Source organism: Cherax quadricarinatus, chromosome 21, assembly GCF_038502225.1.
Source record: "Cherax quadricarinatus isolate ZL_2023a chromosome 21, ASM3850222v1, whole genome shotgun sequence".
Taxonomy (NCBI): Eukaryota; Metazoa; Arthropoda; class Malacostraca; order Decapoda; family Parastacidae; genus Cherax; species Cherax quadricarinatus.
Genome location: NC_091312.1, coordinates 36,909,332 through 36,923,232, shown reverse-complemented (window position 1 = coordinate 36,923,232; position 13,901 = coordinate 36,909,332). Strand labels below are relative to the sequence as shown.

Below are 13,901 nucleotides of genomic sequence, written 5' to 3'. Positions count from 1 at the left end.
AGGTATGATAAGGCTCCTGAATGAGTGGGTCTAGTAACGACCAGAGAAGAGGCGGAACCAGGAGCTGTGTATCGGTCCTTGCAACCATATGCAGGTATGCACATAAAGGTGAATACACTCGCACGCGCGCGCACACAGACACACACACACACAGACACACACACACACACACACACACACACACACACACACACACACACACACACACACACAGGAGGCATAGGACCCAGGAAAACAAGGAGATTAGTAGAAGAGCCAGAAACGAGTATGCGCAGATAAGGAGGGAGGCCCAGCGACAGTATGAAAACGACATAGCATCGAAAGTCAAATCTGACCCGAAACTGCTGTATAGCCACATTAGGAGGAAGACAACAGTCAAGGACCAGGTGATAAGGCTGAGGAAAGAAGGTGGAGAACTCACAAGAAACGATCAAGAGGTATGTGAGGAGCTCAACACGAGATTTAAGGAAGTATTTACAGTAGAGACAGGAAGGACTCTGGGGGGGACAGACCAGATGGGGACACCAACAAGGAATACACCAACAAGTGTTGGACGACATACATACAGATGAGGAGGAGGTGAAGAAACTGCTAAGGGACATCGATACCTCAAAGGCAATGGGACCGGACAACATCTCTCCATGGGTCCTTAGAGAGGGAGCAGATATGTTGTGCGTACCACTTACCACAATCTTCAACACATCCCTGGAAACTGGGCAACTACCTGAGGTATGGAAGACGGCAAATGTAGTTCCCATTTTCAAAAAAGGAGACAGAAAAGAGGCACTAAACTATAGACCTGTGTCATTGACGTGTATAGTATGCAAAATTATGGAGAAGATTATCAGGAGGAGAGTGGTGGAGCACCTGGAACGGAACAGGAGTATAAATGCCAACCAGCACGGATTCACGGAAGGCAAATCCTGTGTCACAAACCTTCTGGAGTTTTATGATAAAATAACAGAAGTAAGACAAGAGAGAGAGGGGTGGGTTGATTGCATCTTCTTGGACTGCAAGAAGGCCTTTGACACAGTTCCTCACAAGAGATTAGTGCAGAAGCTAGAGCATCAGGCGCATATAACAGGAAGGGCACTGCAATGGATCAGAGAATACCTGACAGGGAGGCAACAACGAGTCATGGTACGTAATGATGTATCACAGTGGGCACCTGTGACGAGCGGGGTCCCACAGGGGTCGGTCCTAGGACCAGTGCTATTTTTGGTATATGTGAACGACATGACGGAAGGGTTAGACTCAGAAGTGTCCCTGTTTGCAGATGATGTGAAGTTAATGAGGAGAATTAAATCTGATGAGGACCAGGCAGGACTTCAAAGAGACCTGGACAGACTGGACACCTGGTCCAGCAAATGGCTTCTCGAATTTAATCCTGCCAAATGCAAAGTCATGAAGATAGGGGAAGGGCACAGAAGACCACAGACAGAGTATAGGCTAGGTGGCCAAAGACTGCAAACCTCACTCAAGGAGAAAGATCTTGGGGTGAGTATAACACCGAGCATGTCTCCGGAAGCACACATCAATCAGATAACTGCTGCAGCATATGGGCGCCTGGCAAACCTGAGAACAGCATTCCGACACCTTAGTAAGGAATCATTCAAGACACTGTACACCGTGTATGTCAGGCCCATACTGGAGTATGCAGCACCTGTTTGGAACCCGCACTTGATAAAGCACGTCAAGAAACTAGAGAAAGTACAAAGGTTTGCAACAAGGTTAGTTCCAGAGCTAAGGGGAATGTCCTATGAAGAAAGATTAAGGGAAATCGGCCTGACGACACTGGAGGACAGGAGGGTCAGGGGAGACATGATAACGACATATAAAATACTGCGTGGAATAGACAAGGTGGACAAGGACAGGATGTTCCAGGGAGGGGACACAGAAACAAGAGGCCACAATTGGAAGTTGAAGACACAAATGAGTCAGAGAGATAGTAGGAAGTATTTCTTCAGTCATAGAGTTGTAAGGCAGTGGAATAGCCTAGAAAATGACGTAGTGGAGGCAGGAACCATACACAGTTTTAAGACGAGGTTTGATAAAGCTCATGGAGCGGGGAGAGAGAGGGTCTAGTAGCAACCGGTGAAGAGGCGGGGCCAGGAGCTAGGACTCGACCCCTGCAACCACAAATAGGTGAGTACAAATAGGTGAGTACACACACACACACACACACACCGACAGAAAACAGGACATTTACGAATGAATACTCGAGAATAAGAAGGGAAGATGAAAAAAAAAAAAGTTGGAAAATAACAGCAGGAAACGCCAAAGTGATGCAGAACAACTGCAGAACCACTGAGAGAGACAACGACTGCAAGTGATTAAGTTATAAGGCTGATGAAGGAAGGAGGGGGAGATAACACAGGATGACAGAGAGGCAAATGAAGTTCTTGCAGAGGATTTAAGGACATAGAATAAATCACAGAGCTAGCTGAAGGCAGTGAAGTCAGACCAGACTAATAGGAGTTAGTAAGTCTCAACACTATATATGAAGCTACTGATGACTTTTAGTAAGTTTACTCAGGTATACACAAATACAGTTACATAGATTATCATACATGGCAGCATATATGTAGAGAACTCGGGATAACCCAAAAAAGTCACACACTGACTAATTTCCATTGGGGTCTTTAATATAAGTAAAACAATGGGACCCGGTAGAACAGCTGCCAAAAAATGGAAAAAACCAGTGTGGTCCCTATTAATGGTAGGAGTCACAGAACTGCAAGACAGTATCCTTAATAAGTACATTATCATAAAATTAAGAGATTACATGTAAAATGAACTCTCTCAAGACACCGGAGTATCTTGAGAAGATTCTCTAAGAGAAAGTCAGCACGGATTCAAGGATGGGAAAACCTCTCTAACAAAATATATTTAACAAAAAGTTTTAACTTAAAGAAAAATTCAGAGAAGGTTTTGCAAATAATTCGGATATTGCGAGAGTGCGTAATGTAATTAAATGATTCACGATGATGTGACGTAGACGTAGTAATTTCGTTGCATAATCAATAATGCAGTATATTGTAATCATGTACAACTGAACTGGCATAATGTTCGTACAGTGATCTTTGATATTTCATTACCATGATGTTTGTACTTAAGTTCAGTTGTACATCTGGGATATCAAAGAAGTTTTTATTTCTTGAAGTTTGTTTATGTATTGTATTACAGCTCTATAGGAAGAGCTTTAGGTCTGATACAACATTTGCATTAAATGTGCAGACATCGAGCACAATAGAGTGGTGTCTATACTCAGTAAGTTTAATTGTTTGTATTTGAGTGTGTGTTTCGTCTGTCTCTCGCGTGTGAGATAAGTCTTGTGATAACTATATTGTCTAAAGTTTTCTACCCAAATAACTACATCACAGTTTGCGGAGAAAACTCTCTAGCTAACAGTTCTTCTCACTTCTTCTGAGGCGCGTTGTTTCCTGTCTTTTCGTCTGACTTCTGGTTTTCAAGCTTTTATTTTTATCCTATTCGCGAACCGAAGCGTCGTCTGATGTTTCTTTAAATTGTGGATTAGTTGAGGATTGCGATACTTAGAAGCTAATCTTTGAGAAAAATACCCACTATTTTTTTTTAAACTATTTGTGCGTTCTGGATGTGCATACTGATTTTCAGTTTGCTTTCTAAATAGAATCCACATAATTTACTTTTCTTATGTCTACGATTATTAGCATCATTTATTCTGGTACAGATGGGGTCAGTTTTTTTCAAATATTGTTACGTCATTTCAGTGCTGAGGTGAACTTGTTGGCTCTCAACCAAGTGAATATTTTATATATATATATATATATATATATATATATATATATATATATATATATATATATATATATATATATATATATATATATATATATATATATATATATATATATATATATATTTGTTTACTTCGTTATTGGGGACGGTTGGTGCTGGATAGGTGACAAATGTGCTGTTATCTGAAAAAAAATCAGTGTTGGAGTTGTTGCGATGTGTTCGTCTCTAGACAAGACTTAGAGACACTAGAATCTTGGGAAAAATGCGCGGCCAGACTCCTGGACGATTTGTGTGATAACAAGTTAGGGAAACCATTGACCTCACAATAACCAGTTTCTTGTTGCTGCAGCTCAATGCAGTGATCTAAGCCACAATATTTGTTGCCTTCCAGCCACACGTGTTGCCTCCGAGTAGCTGGAGAATGTCTCTGTTGAAGATTGAGACACTTACTCAAAATATGGGAATCTTTATTGAAGGAACGTTTCGCTACATAGTAGCTTCATCAGCCCAATACAAAGCAGAAACAGGTAGTGTTTCAATCTTCAACTTCTCTGTTTTAAACCATTTATAGCAAATGTCTCTTTGAGTGTTGATATACATGAGTTGGTATAAGAGAACTGAGTAATCTTCAGTTCTGTCGTAATCATTAAAGAAGTTATATACAATACGTGAGTCTGGGTGAGGTGGGGAAGGAAAAGAAATTATTTAACCTCAGAATGAAATCTTCATTATTATCCTCGAAGGTCTTATAGATATTCTTGTCTCCGATATTACAAGTCTTTAAAACTCGTTAGAAATCATGGACCAGCAGATGGCCATTGATGACCCACTCATAAATATTCATAAACACTTTTTAACATAAACACTTTTTAACATAAATGCTTTTTAACATAAACACTTTTTAGCATAAATGCTTTTTAACATAAACACTTTTTAACATAAACACTTTAACAAACACTTTTTACATAAACACTTTTTAACATAAACACCTTTTAACATAAACACTTTTTACATAAACACTTTTTAACATAAACACTTTTTACATAAATGCTTTTTAACATAAACACTTTTTACATAAACACTTTTTAACATAAACACTTTTTACATAAATGCTTTTTAACATAAACACTTTTTAACAAACACTTTTTAACATAAACATTTTTTAACAAACACTTTTTACATAAACACTTTTTAACATAAACACTTTTTAACATAAACACTTTTTACATAAATGCTTTTTAACATAAACACTTTTTAACATAAACACTTTTTAACATAAACACTTTTTAACATAAACACTTTTTAACATAAACACTTTTTAACATAAACACTAAGGGGCTTATAATGCCCATTAAGTGACAATAAACATGTAAACTCCAGGTATGTCTTAAATTAAAAACTATGTACATTAGGCAAATAATTATCTTGCATTATGCTTTATAATATTCTTAAAAACATCTTAAAAAAAATGCTGATTTTGAGTCTATAAAAACCACTTAACTACACCATATTTTTTTTTTGTTTTAATACTTTTAGTAAATTTTTGACCAAAGTGATTTGCTTAAAAAAAGAAATTAAGCGCAGAATTCTGATTAATTCTTCATTATAGTCGGAAATTTAACATGTCTAAGAGTGTTGTAAAAACGAAAAGAGGATATTAACAACCAATGAACATAAGACTTTTTAACAGTAATCATAACACTTTTAATACAAACACTTTTAACATAAACACTTTTTAACAAACACCTTTTACATAAACACTTTTTAACATAAACACCTTTTAACATAAACACTTTTTAACATAAACACTTTTAACATAAACACTTTTAACATAAACACTTTTTAACATAAACACTTTTAACAAACACTTTTTAACATAAACACTTTTAACAAACACTTTTTAACATAAACACTTTTTAATATAAATACTTTTTAACCTAAACACTTTTTAACATAAACACTTTTTAACATAAACGCTTTTTAACATAAACACTTTTTAACATAAACACTTTTTAACATAAACACTTTTTAACATAAACGCTTTTTAACATAAACACTTTTTAACATAAACACTTTTTAACAATAACACCTTTTAACAATAACCACTTCTAATTTATTCAACATATAAATGTTGAAATTGTTAATTTTATAGTGAAGAAGGAAGTGAATATGAACTCAGGGAATAAAAAATGCAAATATAAACTAAAATTTGATAAATAAATAAGGATGGAAGCTGCGAATTTCAAGTCTGTGAAGAACTTTGGTAAATAAGTAAATAAATGAGAGAGAAGGAAAGGCTCTGGGGACGCCAGTGACGTATACAAACCTAACTGAACTTGACTTTCTTTTGCTTAGTTACATTCTTATTGACCTATTGGTTCACTTTCTTACTGACCTGGATCGCTTTCTTTGTGACCTACTATGTTACTCTCTTGCTGATGTATTGGCTCACTTTCTAAGTGACCTGGGTCACTTTCTTTGTGTCCTGGAGCACTTTCTTACTGACCTGGATCATTCTTTATGACCTAATGAATCACTTTCTTACAAACCTACTGGATCACTTTCTTAGTGACCTACTGGATCACTTTCATAATCACCTGGATCACTTTCTTAGTGTCCTGGATCACCTTTTTATGATTTCTGGATAACTTTCTTACTGACCTACGGAATCATTTTAGTGACCTCGATCACTTTCTTTATAACCTACTGGATCACTTTCTTAGTAACCCACTGGGTCATTATTTTGTGTCCTAGTTGATCACTTTCTTGACCTGGGTCACTTTCTTAGTAAATTGAATCATTGTCTTTGTGACCCACTGGATCACTTTCTTTGTGACCTTGATTGCATTCTTAGCGGGAAACTGACTATGAAAGTGACATAGTCACTTTCCCGGTAACTGAGCAAATTAAATCATAGCAAAACTAATTTAACACACGTGATAAATAATTTTTTTGACAAACTAGGCCTAATGTTGAGCCTACGCAGAGCTGAGTTTTTTCAAAACAACTCATCAAGGAAGTGCAAAATCACCCCGAACCAAACACACTCACTGGACAAAACACAGTCCCTGGACCAAAAGCAGTCCCTGGACCAAACAGTCCCTAGACCAAACACAGTCCCTGGACCAAACACAGTCCCTGGACCAAAAGCAGTCCCTGGACCAAACAGTCCCTAGGCCAAACACAGTCCCTGGACCAAACACAGTCCCTGGACCAACCACATCCCATGGATCAAACACAGTCCCTGAACCAACCACATCCCATGGACCAAACACAGTCCCTGGACCAACCACATCCCATGGACCAAACACAATCCCTGGATCAAGCAAATTCCCTGGACCAAACACAGTCCCTGGACCAAGCACATCCTCTGGACCAAATACAGTCTCTGGACGAAACACACTCCCTAGACCAAACACAGTCTCTGGACCAAACACAGCCCCTGGACCAAGCACATCCTCTGGACCAAACACAGTCCCTGGACCAAACACAGTCCCTGGACCAAACACAATCCCTAGACCAAACACAGTCTCTGGACCAAACAGTCCCTGGAAAAAGCACAGTCCCTGGATCAAACACAGTCCGTGGACCAAAAACAGTCCCTGGACCAAACACAGTCACTGGACCAAACACAGTCCCTGGAACAAACACAGTCCCTGAAATAAACACAGTCCGTTGACCAAACACAGTCCCTGGACCAAACCCAGTCCCTGGAACAAGCACAGTCCCTGGACCAAGCACAATCCCTAGACCAAACACTGTCCCTGGACCAAACACAGTCCCTAGACCAAGCACATTCAATGGACTAAACACAGTCCCTGGACCAAACACCTTCCCTGGACCAAAAGCAGTCCCTGGAATAAACACAGTCCCTGGACCAAACACAGTCCCTAGACCAAACACAGTCCCTGGACCAAACGCAGTCCCTGGACCAAACACAGTCTCAGGACCAAACACCGTCCCTGGACCAAACACAGTCAGTGGACCCTGGACCAAACACAGTCTTTGGACCAAACACAGTTACTGGACCAAAAACAGTCCCTGAACCAAAATCAGTCCCTGGAATAAACACAGTCCCTGGGCCAAACACAGTCCCTGGACTAAACACAGTCACTGGACCAAACACAGTCCCTGGACCAAATAGAGTGCCTGGACGAAGCACATTCCCTGGACAAAAAACAGTCCCTGGAATAAACACAGTCCCTGGACCAAACACAGTCCCTGAACCAAACCCAGTCCCTGGAACAAGCACAGTTCCTGGACCAAGCACAGTCCCTAGACCAAACACTGTCCCTGGACCAAACACAGTCCCTAGACCAAGCACATTTCCTGGACCAAACACAGTCCCTGGATCAAACACCTTCCCTGGACCAAAAGCAGTCCCTGGAATAAACACAGTCCCTGGACCAAACATAGTCCCTGGACAAAACACAGTCCCTGGACCAAACATAGTCCCTGGACCAAACACAGTCCCCAGACCAAACACAGTTCCTGGACCAAACACCGTCCCTGGACCAAACACAGTCAGTGGACCAAACACAGTAACTGGACCAAACAGAGTCCCTGGACCAAGCACATTCCCTGGACAAAAAACAGTCCCTGGAATAAACACAGTCCCTGGACCAAACACAGCCCCTGAACCAAACCCAGTCCCTGGAACAAGCACAGTCCCTGGACCAAGCACAGTCCCTAGACCAAACACTGTCCCTGGACCAAGTACATCCCCTGGACCAAGCACAGTCCCTGGACAAAACACAGTCCCTGGACCAAGCACCTCCCTTGGACCAAACACAGTCACTGGACCAAACACAGTCCCTGAACCAAAAACAGTCCCTGGAATAAACACAATCCCTGGACCAAACACAGTTCCTGGACCAAACACCGTCCCTGGACCAAACACAGTCTCTGGACCAAACACAGCCACTGGACCAAACACAGTACCTAGACCAAGCACATTCCCTGGACCAAACACAGTCCATGGGCCAAACACAGTCCCTGGACCAAACAGTCCCTGGACCAAGCCCAGTCCCTGGACCAAGCACAGTCCCTGGACCAGACACAGTCCCTGGACCAAACACAGTCCCTGAACCAAGCACATCCTCTGGACCATGCACATTAACTGGACCACACACAGTCCATGGACCAAACACAGTCCCTGGACCAAATACAGCCCCTGGACCAAACACAATCCCTGGACTAAACACAGTCCCTGGACCAAGCACAGTCCCTGGATCAAACACAGTCCCTGGACCAAACACAGTCCTTGGACTAAACACAGTCCTTGGACCAAACACAGTCAATGGACCAAACACAGTCCCTGAACCAAAAACAGTCCCTGGAATAAACACAGTCCCTGGACCAAAAACAGTTCCTGGACCAAACACCGTCCCTGGGCCAATCACAGTCTCTGGACCAAACACAGTCACTGGACCAAACACAGTACCTAGACCAAGCACATTCCTTGGACCAAACACAGTCCATGGGCCAAACACAGTCCCTGGACCAAACACAGTCTCTGGACCAAGCCCAGTCCCTGGACCAAGCACAGTCCCTGGGCCAGACACAGTCCCTGGACCAAACACAGTCCCTGAACCAAGCACATCCCCTGGAAAATGCACATTAACTGGACCACACACAGTCCATGGACCACACACAGTCCATGGACCAAACACAGTCCCTGGACCAAACACAGCCCCTGGACCAAACACAATCCCTGGACTAAACACAGTCCCTGGACCAAACACAGTCCCTGGACCAAACACAGTCACTGGACCAAACACAGTCCCTGGAATAAACACAGTCCCTGGACCAAACACAGTCCCTGGACCAAACACAGTCACTGGACTAAACACAGTCCCTGGACCAAACACAGTCCCTGGACCAAACACAGTCACTGGACCAAACACAGTCCCTGGAATAAACACAGTCCCTGGACCAAACACAGTCCCTGGACCAAACACCGTCCCTGGACCAAACACAGTACCTAGACCAAGCACATTCCCTGGACCAAATACAGTACCTGGACCAGACACAGTCCCTGGACCAAGCACTGTCCCTGGACCAAACGCAATCCGTGGATCAAGAGCTCACCGTTTTATTCAGTTATTAAGTAGAGAATAGTTATCAATTCGCCAAAATTTCGGCAGCGTGCGCCTGACGGGTTTAGCGCTTTCTCGTAAACATATAAACAAAAATACGAGTCACCTGAATATTAAAAGATAATTTTATTATTATTATTATTATTATTATTATTATTATTATTATTATTATTGTTGTTGTTGTTGTTGGTGTTGTTGTTGTTGGTGTTGGTGTTGTTGTTGTTGTTGTTGGTGTTGTTGTTGTTGTTGTTGGTGTTGTTGTTGTTGTTGTTGGTGTTGTTGTTGTTGTTGTTGTTGTTGAATCAGGTTTTGATTCGCGATGGAGGAGGGTAATCGCAAGTCCCTGGATCAAGAACCCTTCACAAACACGACAACAAGAGTCTGTAAACGACAAATGAGACCATCTTCGTCAGCAATTTTACACCAAAGATGATCGACTCAGCGGGACTGTCTTTGATGACAGGGATGCTCGATACAGCGTAAGACGTTATCATAGCAATGTTTCTCTCAATAGCAGCTTGATTAATCTTCCTCTGAGTGAAACGTTGTTGACGTGAAGTCTTGTGCTGTTTCGCTTGTCTTGGTCTTCCCTCTTCCCCAGACCAACCTGGTCCAGCCCAGCCAGGTTCAGACAAGCCTCTTCCAGCCCAGCCTGCTCCAGCCCAGCCTGGTCTAGCCCAGCCTGGTCCAGACAGCCTGGTACAGACCAACCTGGTCCAGCCCAGCCTGGTCCAGCCCAGCCTGGTCCAGCCCAGCCTGGTCCAGACCAGCCTGGTCCAGCCCAGCCTGGTGCAGCCCAGCCAGGTTCAGCCTAGCCTGGTCCAGCCTAGCCCAGCCTGGTCCAGACCAGCCTGGTCCAAAACTGATGAACTATAGCACAATTTACCCAACTCACTTCGTAACATATTTATCTATATGCCTAACCTAATTTCTTCACAAATATCTGAACCAATTTTCCTAACCAATTTATCTAGTCTATTTATCGAACCTATTTACCTAGTCTGTTTAACAATTTGCATAATTCTAGGAATTAAGGATCAAAACTTTCCAGGGGAGCTGAGGTACAATTGGCAGACCCTGTTAGCTATAATGTGTTAGCTAAAATCTGTTAGCTATAATATGTTAGCTATAATCTGTTAGCTAAAATCTGTTAGCTATAATCTGTTAGCTAAAATCTGCTAGCTATAATCTGTTAGCTATAATCTGTTAGCTAAAATCTGTTAGCTATAATCTGTTAGCTATAATCTGTTAGCTATAATCTGTTAGCTATAATCTGTTAGCTAAAATCTGTTAGCTATAATCTGTTAGCTATTATCTGTTAGCTATAATCTGTTAGCTATAATCTGTTAGCTATAATCTGCGCAGTTTGTTATAACAATTTTCTGTAGCTTCGCGTGTAAATGATCCTTGCAAGAGCAAAGAGCAGTAATTACTGTGTACAGCGAGCCTCCGCACTCTGCTCTCCAGTACCAGTAATTACGCTGAGTTAGCTTATAATTATCATGGGATTATTAGGTAATAATTCCATAAATTATTTTGCATAGTTAGTGAGCTTGAACACGCTGCTGAGGTCTGACGTCAGGACACACAGGCTGGCCAGTGTTTAGAACTTTTACCTGACACAACCTCGCTTCGTATCTCCCAATATTACTTATATATATATATATATATATATATATATATATATATATATATATATATATATATATATATATATATATATATATATATATATATATATATATATATATATATATATATATATATATGTTTCAAAGTCTGGAACTACTGCTCCCGCCTACTTTCTGTACTCGACTGAAGAATCCTACTGTGTAGGCGAAACGTTTCGGAATAAAGTTGCCTAAATGTTGCCTATGTGTCTTATCTACCAACCTGTCGGTATTGTATACAATTTGATAACCACTTGGGTTTAGCACTTTTACTTAATACTCGAATAATATTTATCTAAGGAATATCAATATAACATAAGGAACACGTATTAAATTAACGTTATTATCTCCATCATAATTTACACGGGCAAAATTTTAGTGGGATTAGTCCCAAAACTGCACTACAGAATTACTGTCTAGGAGAGCAAGAGACGCGGCAGATGGTGAAAAAATACCCCAATTTCAAAGTAAGCTTTCACTAAGTATGCTCAGTAAGTGTGTATAGACCAAGACTCTTAAACACCCTGTCTTCATATGAGGAAAATTGCCAGCAGACCTTTAGCTGTCATCATGAGGGAATTGGACGAGTTTCTCAAGTTATCTCCTGGTCAGCTGGGCTATGATGCCTTCGTTGAATTACATGCGGCTACACCAACAGCGTAGTTGATCAGGCCATCATCCACAAGGTCTCTTCTATCTCTACTACTACTACTACTACTGTCTCTGACCCTTCTTTGTCTATCACTACCTACTACTACTACTATCATCCGTATAATACTATTCCCTCCTCTCGTTACACTACTCCCGTCCCCACCCCCCTCTTGTATTCTGGCTTCCTCCCGTTCACGCTTTTGTGTGACTAATTACTGGTCTGAATCGGACCGAAACGTCTTCATAAAATCCAGTGTCTTATGTGAGGGCTGTGTACCGTCCTCATATTATTTTTCAGATATTTTTTTTAGAAAATAAGCAAGTTTACAATGTATTGCCAACCCTTGACAAACTGCTGTTATAAATTTTACCAATGTTGACAATATTGGTTTTCTTGCTGAGAATCTTGACTTCGAAACCTGAACCAAATGAGGATCACAGTCTTGTAGCGCTGGTGGCTGAAGGCTCGACCCTCCTCAGGGGATGTACTGTGAATGTAAACAGTCTGGCGGTTCGAGTCCCATCCTTTTTGTGATTTATTTAGATTATTATGTTTCCAGAAAGCAAACGTGGACGTCAAAATTTTTAATAGTCGTAGAGTGTGTAATGCTGAGGACTGAAAACACAGATGGTGTTTAGGACTTTATTGTGAATGTAAACAGTGTCAGAACTGTGTGTCACTAACTCAGGTAAACACTGTGAATATAAACAGTGTGTCAGAACTGTGTGTCACTAACTCAGGTAAACACTGTGAATATAAACAATGTGTCAGAACTGTGTGTCACTAACTCAGGTAAACACTGTGAATATAAACAGTGTGTCAGAACTGTGTGTCACTAACTCAGGTAAACACTGTGAATATAAACAGTGTGTCAGAACTGTGTGTCACTAACTCAGGTAAACACTGTGAATATAAACAGTGTGTCAGAACTGTGTGTCACTAACTCAGGTAAACACTGTGAATATAAACAGTGTGTCAGAACTGTGTGTCACTAACTTAGGTAAACACTGTGAATATAAACAGTGTGTCAGAACTGTGTGTCACTAACTCAGGTAAACACTGTAAATGTAGACATTCTGATAATCAGAAACTCCCACGATGACCACCATCTTCCCACGCTCACTATATATCGGGGGTAACGGGGGAAAAATTAAAATCCCGTTGAAGAAAACAACGACAACAACAGCGGTGATCTATGGTACTTAACACACGTACGACGACGTTTCGGTGCGCCTTGGTACATTAACAAGTCACGTTTCGGTTCAAGTCGGACCGAAATGTCGTAAGTTTCACTGTCCTATGTGCGGGTTATTCGTGTAATGTTCCAGTCACGGTATTGTAACCTTCTCTTCTTTGTGATCTACGGTCTTCTTAAGTGAGGAGAGTGACTGGTATGATGAGGAAGATACTTTTATTGATCCTCATCATGAAAAATTGATACTTTTTCATAATGGAGTGTAATTTTGGGTGCTAGTGATTCAGAACTGTTGCGACAGAATAACTGTAGTGACATTGTTAGTGGTGCTATAACTGTAGTGGTATTCCCAGTGGTTATTTGAAGGTTACCTGTAGATGATTCTGGGAGTCACCACGTAGTCACCACGAGTTGCACGTATTCCAGTGTGGGCATCATGGTCCTACTGATTAGGAACTTGAGGCATTTCCCCAGATTCCTTTTAAAGACAGTGAGGGATCTGGGGG

The 13,901-nt window shown here is 41.1% G+C and overlaps 1 protein-coding gene across 2 annotated transcripts in view; it reads left to right on the top strand.

The window, feature by feature from the left end:
• sha (shavenoid) overlaps positions 1-13,901 on the top strand; it is a 156,504-nt gene that overhangs the window by 1,673 nt on the left and 140,930 nt on the right. The gene's annotated exons all lie outside the window — the stretch shown is intronic.